Source organism: Balaenoptera physalus (genome assembly GCF_965194825.1).
Source record: "Balaenoptera physalus genome assembly, chromosome: 11".
Classification (NCBI taxonomy): Eukaryota; Metazoa; Chordata; class Mammalia; order Artiodactyla; family Balaenopteridae; genus Balaenoptera; species Balaenoptera physalus.
The window spans coordinates 104730446-104741416 of NC_138896.1; positions in this window are offsets into that span (position 1 = coordinate 104730446).

Here is a 10971-nt window from a genome sequence, read left to right on the forward strand (position 1 = left end):
AACACTGTTGAAAAGAATCCAGGAACCCAAATTGAGGGACATTTTACAAAACAACTGACCTATGCTCTTAAAAAATGTCAAGGTCATAAAAGACAAAATGGAAGAGTTTCAGATGAAGGAGATATGACAACTGAATGCAATGCCTGATCCTGAATTAGACGCTGGGCCAGAGGAAAAAAAAATTTTTTTCTTTTGCTATAAAGGGCATTAGTGGACACTAGGTGAGATTTGAATAAGATATGTAAATTAGATAATAATATTTTATCAGTGTTAATTTCCTGATTTTGATCAATGCATTGTGGATACGTAAGAGAATGTCCTTGCTTTTAGGAAATATTCAGGGGTGAAGGAATATCTTGTCTACAATTTATTCTCAAATGATTGAGGAAAAATAACTTACTCATATGTGGTATGTGTATGTGTGTGCTGTATGTGTCGAGTGGGAGAGTGATGAAACAGGCAAATGTGGAGAAATAACACCTGAGGAATCTGCGTGAAGGTTGTGCAGAAACTCTTTAGACTAGTTTTGCAACTTCTAAGTGTGAAATTATTCAAACAAACAATCTAGGAAGGGCCTGGGTGTTACCTTCATTTGATTAGCGCTGTACAGGGCTGTGGGGATGGGGGTTCCTGCCGGGGTGAGGGGGGCGGAGAGATGGACACAGTCTTTGGTTTGGACCAGGACCACTCCTCACGCATGCACTCCCACGGCTGTAATTGCCCCTCTTCTTCTGGAAAGCCTTCAGGTCTCAGCCCAGAAGTCACCTCCTTGGATCCTACCAGGCTCACCACCTCCTAGGCTGCGTGGGGGGCCCCTCGCTTCTGTCAGAGCTGCGGGGCAGGGTCCTCCCCTCGCTGCTCACGCACTGTCTCCCCACCGGCCCACGAACCTCTGGGGGCTGGAGGGGAATGGCTGTGTCTCATGGGTCTTTGGGGTCCCTAGTCCTGGCATGAAGTTTATCACACGCCAGTGCTCAAAAGAGATCCGCTTTTGGTTGCTGATTCCTGAAATCCAGCATTTCACAATACACACTAGCTAAGCCCTGCCTAGCCTCTATCTCATTAATACCCACAAAACCTATAAGGTACCGACCCTTTCGAGTCGGGCCCCAACAAGGGTCCTCCTGCCTGGTGTTGTTCAAGCCAATAGAACAAGACCCAGTTCAGCTCATAAGCAGAAGAAAGCTTTCTTCTTTGACCAAAGCGTGGCGAGCTCCGAGCTCGCTCTAGTGCGCGTGCTCTTCCCGACAGACCGTGGGCGAGGTTGCGTCACTGGGATCTCCTGGGCGGGGGAGGGGAGGAGGCGGAGTTCTCGCGGGCTCTCGGCTCCAGGTCGCAGTGTGGGGCGCAGCGCCTCCGCACACGGCCCGCAAGCGGAGGTGTCGGCGTCGCCATTTTGTACCAGTAACTCTGCTCTGACGAGCCGGGTGTGAAGCGTTTGCGTGCCGCGCCCTCTGAGCAGGTGAAGCTAGACAAAGCGCAAAGGAAAAAAAAAGAAAAACGGTTAGACTTGATTTTATTACCCAGATTCTATTTTTATTTCCCGGGAATTGTTAATGGGCTTTGCTGGTGACAAATCCCTCCTGTGTCTTGTGTCCTGCTCCTCACTGTCGAGGGGCGCCGAGGGGCCCTGGTTCATCTTCTGTGGCTGCTTCCTGCTGGTTTGGGGCATCACCATAGCCCCGGTGGAGGCGCGGAACTGCTTGGTACGTTTGGTTGCCCGCAGGCCTCAGCCCTGACTGTTCGCATCCCTGAGCGACCCCCATTTGTCTAACCTTTTGGAGACAAAGGACACCAGACAATTTAAGATCCGTGGCCCAAATATTAGCAAGAGAATAATGGCCACATGTCAAGTTTTTCCTGAAAATGCGGGTCTCTCAGTCTTCGGCCCGTGGGCGAGCGTGCCCTGACGTCGAGGCTCTGCTGGGGCTGAATCTCCCTGGTCACACTTTGGTCGTTTTTCGGAAGAGAAGCTTCAGGTCAGAGAGAGGTTCCCCCAGCTAGTCGAGGGGCCGTTGCTCCAGGTCGCCTCTGTGGAGGTCGGGGGGTCCCTTCCCTCGAGTGTGAGGCACCCATGGAGTGATCCCTGTGACTTCCGGTGTGACGGGTTGTTAGGGTCACCGAGTGGGGTCCATCTGCTCAGGGGCGAGCTGGGCCGGCGGGCCGCCGGTTTTCCAGGGCTTTAGGTGCACGTGGTCTCCTGGCCGGGTGGGCTGGGGGCCTGGTGGGTGGGTGCGGGCAGCACCTGGTCACCATATGCCGTGAGAGCTTCCTGGTTTCTCCTACCTGGAGGGCACACTTGGGTTGTTCGATTGCAAGGAGGTTAAGATGCCCCATCTCTCGGGCTTGGGGAATGGGTCTACCGTACATGAGTTCAAATGCACTTAACTTTAACTCATCCCTTGGGGCTGATTGCACAAGGCGCAGGGCAATCAGAAGCAACTTAATCCAGTTTTCTTGAGTTTCCTGACATAGCTTGGCTAAGGCCCATTTCAGGGTCTGATGGGATCTCTTGCCGTTCCCCAGTGACTGAATGAAAGGTCCATCCTTTGCCCAGGGCACTCATTATCCCCTTTGTCACTTCAGACACAAATGCTGGGCCATTATCACTTTGTAGGGATCCTGGGAGCCCAGACCTGGGGATTATTTCTTTTAATAATGCCTTAACCACTTCAGCTGCCGTTTCAGTTCTAACGGGGAATGCTTCTATCCACCCAGAAAATGTGTCTACTAGCACCGAGAGATACCTGAAATTGCCCAGTGCCCTCGGCCTGACGGTGCAGTCAATCTGCCAGTCTTCTCCAGGATATGTTCCTCTGGTCTGAATGGGCCTTATCTGGGGGCCTCTTGGGGGTCTTGTGTTGGGGGTGTTACCTTTCATGCCAGGAGTTACCATGACCTCAACTAAGCAATTATAACGGGCTTTCCTCCCATAGGGCGTTCCTTGATGAGCCTCCCTGATGGCTTGACAAGCTGCAGTTTGGGGAAAGAAGGATTGCCCATGTTCTTTAACTAGCCACCCCTAGATCTCTATTGAAGTCCCATTTGGGGGCTGTGTCTAATTCTTCCTTTGTGTAGCCTGGGGAATAATTGGATGGATCTGGCTTTCAGGGTATGAGGAGCGGTCGCCAAGTTACTGGTTCTAGGGCCACACTTTTGGCAGTTCCGTCCACCTCGTTGTTTCCCTTTATTAATTCTGCATCCCCCTGTTGGTGACCTCTGCAATGAATCACTGCCACGTGATTTTTGGAAGCTGTACTAGTGCTAAGAGCTTCAATATGCTTAAGCCAGGTTTCACTGTTTCTTCTCTGTAGTAAGCATACCTCTTTCCTTACAAATAGCCCCGTGTGTATGTAGGTTGGCATACGCGTACCGGGAATCTGTGTAAACATTTAAGATCACCGAGCTCTAAAGCTCGGGTGAGGGCTATCAGCGCAGTTTTTGGGCAAAATCCCTGGAGGTAAGCTTCTTGCTTCTATGACTTGGGTCTGGGAGGTCACTGCGTGTCCCACCAGCCTTTTTCCCTGCTCATAAAGCTTCTCCCATCTGTGAATCATTCCTCTTTGGGGTTTGGGAGAGGCTCACTTCCTAGGTTGGGGTGGCTGGAATAGGTCGTGTCTATGGTTTCCATACATTCATGCTCCAGGGGCTGCGTTTCTGTGGGTAGCAGGGTGGCAGGATTTAGCTTGTGACAAGTTTTTGTGGTCGCTATTGGGTTGTCTAAAAGCATAGCCTGTATCTGAACTGGCCTTCTGGGGGATAGCCATTCTGTTCTCTTGGAACTAACTAAAGCCTGAACTTGGTGTGTGGTCCATATAGTGATTGGCTGACCAAACATTAATTTTTAACTAAAGCCTCCTTTAGCAGGGTTGTGGTAACTGCTACTGCCCATAGGCAAGGAGGCCACCCCTTAGTGGTTTTTTTTGTTTTGTTTTGTTTTTTAAATTAATTAATTAATTTATTTATTTATTTTTGGCTGTGTTGGGTCTTCGTTTCTGTGCGAGGGCTTTCTCTAGTTGCGGCAAGCGGGGGCCACTCTTCATTGCGGTGCGCGGGCCTCTCACTGTCGCGGCCTCTCTTGTTGCGGAGCACAGGCTCCAGACGCGCAGGCTCAGTAGTTGTGGCTCACGGGCCTAGTTGCTCCGCGGCATGTGGGATCTTCCCAGACCAGGGCTCGAACCCATGTGCCCTGCATTGGCAGGCAGATTCTTCACCACTGCGCCACCAGGGAACCCCCCCCCCCCACCCCTTAGTGGTTTGATCTGATTGTTTAGAGAAAAAAGCAACCACCTGAGTAAGGGATCCCAGTTTTTGAGCTAACACTCCAAGGGGTTTCCCCTTCTCTCATGAACGTAAAGGTTAAAGGGTTTAGTTAAATCTGGGAGGGCCAGGGCCAGGGCCTGATGTAATTGCTTTTTCAATTCTTAAAAGGTCCCTTTGCATTCTGAATTCCATTCAAAAGAGTCATCATCCTCTCCTTTAAACTTTTCATATACAGGCCTAGCTATTAGATCGTAGTTAGGGATCCAGATGCGGCAGAACCCAGCCATCCCCAGGAAACCTGTAAGCTGTCTTCTAGTTTTAGGAGGGGTGACGCTGCAAATGGCTTCTTTTTGTTCCTGGGGTGGCTCCTCTGACCTGTGAGAATGAAGCCCAGGTAGGTCACCCTAGTTTGTGACATTTGAGCCTTTTTCTTGGACACATTATATCCTTTATCAGCTAGGTGGTTCACGGTGGTTACAGTATTTTTGTTGGAGTGTATCTTTTAGGTCTTTAGCTAAAGTCTCCCCAAAGATGGTGGGGGAGTTTTCGAACGCTTGGGGCAGGACTGTCCAGCAGTATTGTTGTTTTTGTTGCGTTTTTGGGTCCTGCCACGCAAAAATTTCTCATGACTCTGGTGCTAATGGGTAACAGAAGGCGGCATCTTTTAAATCTAATACAGAATATCAGGTCCTGGTGGACCGTAGAGTGACCAGCAGTGTGTAGGGATTAAGGACTACTGGATGTGTATTCTCAGTGGTTTCATTGACTACCCTGAGGTCCTCTACCATCAGATATTCCACCCTGGGTTTCTTTATGGGGAGATTGAGGGTATTACAGGCTGATTGGCCTGGCCTAAAAAGGCCCTGGTTGATTAGGCCCTGTATCACAGGGGCGATGCCCAGCAAGGCCTCCCAACAGAGGGTACTGTTTTCTACTGGGTTTTAGATGGACTATCATGGGACTGGCTCCTACAGTTCATCCCACCCATCCCTGGGCCCAGACCTCAGGATTTACTCCAGGGAGGTTGACTTGCTCTGTCTGGGATGGTTTGTCCTCAGTCATTAACATTATCATCCTGTGCCCCTTGCCTAAGGGGACAGCAGTCTCCAGTTTGTCTCCCGTTAGGTGGATAGTAGCCCCCAGTTTATGTAAGATATCGCTTCCTAGCAGGGGGTATAGGGCATTTGGGGACATATAGGAAGAAATGGTTGAGAGTGTGTTCATCCATTTTACATTCTAATGGCTCTGTGCACGCCTGTTCTTGGGCCTTTTCTGATACCCAATAATTTTACAACTCTTGTGACCGAGTTTGCCTGATCTGCTGTTCAGAACCGAGTAAGTGGCACCAGCGTTGACTATTTGTGAGACAGTGGGCAAGGCTGCCGTGGCTCCCTCTCATCCACAGGCCCCACCTTCCCTGGGCGTTTGGTACCACTGGAAGGCCATCCAGAGGCAGGAGGCAGACATGCCTGAGTTTCACTCTGATCCCAATGATGCCACAGTGTGATCCTCAAGGGGGCACAGTCCAGATGACGCTGGGGCTATACTGTGTGTGTGCCACACTTGGGTATTGGGTTGCTGGGCAGAGTTGCTCTGTATTCAGCAGAAGGCTACTGCCATCCGACCCCATCAGTGTCCTCAAGTCAGAGGCGATCATTCCCATGTGAACCTCCCAAAGCCTCTGCCGTCCTTCTGCTGGAGTCGGGGCAAGCCCGGAGCCTAGTGGATAGGTGCAGGCAAAAGGCCATGGTCCAGCCCATCTGGGTCACCAAAACTTATTACCAGCCCTTCTGAGTCAGGCCCCAACAAGGGTCCTCCTGCCCAGAGTCACTTGCGTCAATAGAACGAGACTGAGTTTGGTTCAGGACCAAAGGAAAGTTTTATTCTTTGATCAAAGAATGGAGAGGTGTGAGCTCGGGATCTAGAGCACACGCTCTCCCCAAAAGGCCATCTCTGGGGCTGCTTTAGGGTTCTCCCCAGCAGAGAGGGGGCGGAGTTCCTACTGGTTGGGCACAGTTGTGCTGCTCACGGCTTCAGATCCAGGTGCCAGGCGTAGCATCTCTGCACACGGCCTGACATCACCATCTTGAATGCAGTGTCGTGTGCAGAAGTGTCAGGTGCAGCCTTGTCGCAGTAGGAGCTCTGGTCTGAGGAACTGGGTGCAAGATCTCTGCACGCAACACTCTATGAGCAAGTGAAACTAAACTAAGGGCAAAGGAAAATTTTTAAAAAGGTTAGACTTTTTCATTACCCAGATTCCATTTATATTCCCCAGGAATTGTTCACAGGTTTTGCTGGTGACAGTAGGCCTGATTACTCCCATTTGATGGATGAAAAAATAATGCTTAGAAAAATGAAGTGATTTGCTTTAAAAAAAACATTTATTGAATAAATGAATAAGCAAATAAGGTAGAAGGTCAGAGTGTTCTGTGACCCCAGAGGGGCCAAAGGTGTGTGTATTAGGGGTGGGTGGGTGACAGACTCCAGTTCAACTGAAGGAAGCACATTCCCCTGGTCAGGACTCTCCAACAATAGAACAAGCTGCCTTGGTAGTGAGTGAGCTCCCCATCCCTGGAGGTGTGCAAGCAGAGGGCTCCACTTGATAGGGATGAAAGGAAGATGAGAGTTGGCTGCACACCTGGGCGGGGCTGATTCTATGATTCTCCCGGCAGAGATGATTTCTGAAATGGTCCAGTAGGAAAAGGGACTTGGGACACCAGATTCCTGAAGATAAGCATTTACTCTCTTTCCTCATCCCGCTACCCCCACTCGAAGAATAACACTCCCCCAAGGGCTTGTTGCCAAGTCCTGGCCCATTAAAACATTAATTTGGAAAATTGGCCCTTGCACTAAGAATATTTTCAAGCTGAAGCCTTTTAATAAAACGATGGCCTCATCAGACTTCGTTTGAAGCAAGGGAGCCAACCCCCAGTGAGACTAATAGGGTCACATGGGGCCCGCAGCTGGTCCCATCTGGGGCTTGAGAGCCAACTGGGACATTGAAAATTGCATCTTCTGAGCCTCAGGCAGGATCGGGCTCTCAACCTCCACCCCACCCAGCTCTCCCACCCCAGACCCCCACCAGCCCTTGATCTGGGAGTTCCCCTCTCCAAATATAGCTCAGCTCAGACCTCTCCTCTCCCCCATCTCACGATTCACCTGGTGGCTGCAATGGCCACCTCACTGGTCTGTGGCTTCCACTCTTGACTCTCTAACCCACTGTCCACACATTGTCAGCTCTTTCTAAAGCTTACACAAGTCATGAGACTCACCTGCTGAAAACCCTCCAACAGCCTCCTGCTGTGCTGAGAATTAAGTTCAAGCTCCTGGCTGTACCCCGCAAGGCCCTGTCTGACCTGGTCTCCCACCTTTGGCCACATCCAGCTGCTCCTGGTCCTCTGCACACTCATATGGCCTTGCACGTGCCTGTCCTTTGCCAGGTATGTCCTGTGCCTCACTGTGCTCTGCTTTGTAAACTCCTGCTTATACTTCAAGAGCCCTCTGGGGCGTCCTCTTCCCCCAGAACCCTTTTCTGAGCCACACCCCTTGCGTGCATGCCCTGGGGGCCTCCAGACCTGCCTGGCTGTGCACAAATGCACTGTATTGATATGTCCCCTCCCATTCTCATTCCCCAGAGACACTGTCAGTCCCACGAGGACAGGAACTGTTCCGCTACTGTTTCCCCAGCACCAAGCACATGCCTGTCAGGTTGTAAAGTTCAGTAACCATGTGGTGATTGAAATGGGGGGATGGATGAACCAGTGAGAATACAGGAAGAGAGATTAAACAGTATTCCTGGCAGAAACAAACCAGCAAATATAAACAAATATAAACACAAAGGAATGATTAAATAGATGAATACATAAATGTAAGTAAATAAGTGACAGAACATTCCCCCAAATCATTTAAAGCAATGGTTCTCAACCCTGGCTACATGTTGCAATCACCTGGGGAGCTTTTAAAATATCCTGGCAGGCCCCATCTCGGATCAATTAACTCAGAATCTCTAGTGGGGAGGCTGAGGCTTCAGACTTTTTAAAGCCCCTGGCGATTCTAACATGCAGCCAGGGCTGAGTGGTTGTCAGAATGCGGTCCCTGGACCAGCAGCATCCGCTTTACCTGGGAAATCGGTGTTTCTCCAACATGAGCATGATAATCACCTGATTTCGGAAGCCTGGGGTGGGTCCCAGATGCTGCTGGTGCTAGTGGCTGGGGTGCCCTTGGAGGCCCAGGGTTCTAGAAGCCCTTTCTCTCCAGTCCTTTATAGAGAAAGAAGGATGGGAGGGGGTGACAAGTAATGCGTGCAGGCCTGGGGCAGGAAGCTACGTAAGGGGGGGACAGGGATTGCTCTATCAATTTTTCTCCTTTTTCTTTACTTTCCCATTTTCATGATGAGGAAGCTGAGGCCTGTGGAGGATTCGTAATTTGCCCAAAGCCTAGAATCAAATCTTTTTAAAAATTGATTTAATGGCATATTTATTGAGTACTTACTATGTGCCAGGCATGGTTCTGAACTGGGGGGCAGGCCTCTTAACTCAGACCTGCCCTCTTCCAGGTTGACACAGGCACCCCAAGGTTGTAACTGTGGACAAAGAATGTCACCTGCCATTTCAGTAAACAAAGGATGTTGTGGCCATCAAGCTTTCAGCCACTGCAGCCACCCCGATGGTGCACCCTGATGGGATTCAGAAGGGAGGAAAACAGGATACGGGGCCTGTCTAGTTAAGGTTCATATCAAAGGAATAATTTCAGTAGGCCCAGACTCTTGCATCTTCCCATTGATAGAAAAGCGCTAAATTCATTAACTTGAGATGTCTGGTTTTTCTTTAATTAGCAGTAATCTTTTGATGTTTAACTACCTGGTTTTTTGGGGGGTTTTTTTTGTTTTTTTTTTTAAACTTCTGTATATCCTGACTTCTCACTTAACTCTTCGGAACAGTCCCCGAGAACTATCTGAGAGGCTATCTCAGGCTTAAGTCCTCAGTAATGCCCCAAATGAAACAGAATCCTCAACTTTTAGGTTGTGCTTTTTTTTTTTTTTTCAGTCAGCAGAACCTAGGGATGGGAGGTCCCTGATGGCAGCTCAGCTCCAACTCAGCTAGACCAGTATTCCTGCTTCTCCCATACCCTGATGGAAGAAGCAGATCTATCCCCTGCTTCCAGGGCCCCCAAGGCCTGCCAACACCCAAGGGGGTCACAACTAGGAGTAAATGAAGCAAGGCGGCCAACTGGAGGCGCCCAGCTCTCAGCCATATGGGATGCTCCCTTCCTTGGGGGATGCTCAGCTTCCACACAGCCCATTTTTCTGTCTGCAAAGGTGGTGTCTGGAGACAGTGAACCAACAGCCATTTCCCTGCTTCTTCCTCAGTACCAAACCCTGATCCTATTCCCCAGCTCCAGAGGGTAAATCTTGATTGGTCTGTGTCAATCATGTGATTCTCTTCTCCTGGGTAGTGATTGGTAGAGTCATAGGCATGGGAGCAGTTATGGCCAATGAGGTGTGAGGAGCCAGATGGTGAGAGGGGTAGGGGAGTTTTTTGGTTCTTGAAAATATATAGATGCTGGAAAAAAAAAAAAAAAGATTGGATGAATGGATGGAAGATGGATGGATTGATGGAGATATGATAAAACAAGTATAATAAAATGTTAATGATAGAATCTAGGTGGTGGTATGTAGGTGCTCACTATACTATCAGCTTTTCTGTATGTTTGAAATTTTTCACAGCAAAATGTTTTAAAAAATGAAGCCTGAGTATCAACTAAAGCTGAATATATGCATACTCTGTGACCCAACCATTTTTATCCTAGGTAGAACAGAAATGCATGCTCATGTTCACCCAAAGGTGTGTATAAGAATGTTCATAGAAGCACTGTTTGTAACAGCCCAAGACTGAAATGATCAAATGTTCAGTCACAAGTCGCATTTTCAGGCTCCCATCCTCTCTCTCACCATCTGCTTCCCCCAACTCCTGAGGCTCTTCTAACCTTCGACCTTTGCACATGCTGTTTGCTCTGCCTGGAGCTCCCTCCTCCTTATGTCCAGCTGGCTGACTCCAACTTCTCTTTCAAGTCTTGGCTTTGGTGCCCTTCCTCCAGGCAGACTTCCTGGACTGTCTGCACCTCTTTTTGGAATATGAGGCCCATAAAGCAAGAAGAGAGGCCATAAACCCTCACATGTGCCCAGCCCTCTGAGAGGGAAACCCTCATTGATTTCTTCCAACAACCATCCAAGATGGACAAGGCAGGCATTCTCAGCCCCACTTGACAGATCGAGAAACTGAGGACCAGAGAGGACATGAGACCTACACAAAATCACACAGTGTTCTTTCCTTTAGCAGACAGACCCTGAAATATGCCTGTGAAATTTGGCAGCAACAGCAACAAAGATAATGATACTTGCTGAGGTTTATTTGACATTTATCAAGAACTCTAGCAGGTTTATATGTATTAACTGATTTTATCTTCACAACAACCCTATGAAATAGACATTATTATTATCCCCAGTTTACAGTTAAGGGACCAGAAGCGCAGACAGATGAGACACTTGCTCTGTTAGCTACCAAACACTCAACACCAAATACCAAGATACTCATCTTTTCCCCTAGTAACTGAAAAAGCTTCTATAGGGAATCTTCCTCATCCATTAAATCTGCAAAATTAAAAAAAAAATCATAAATGGTAGTATCAGCAAGGATGCAGGGAAATGAA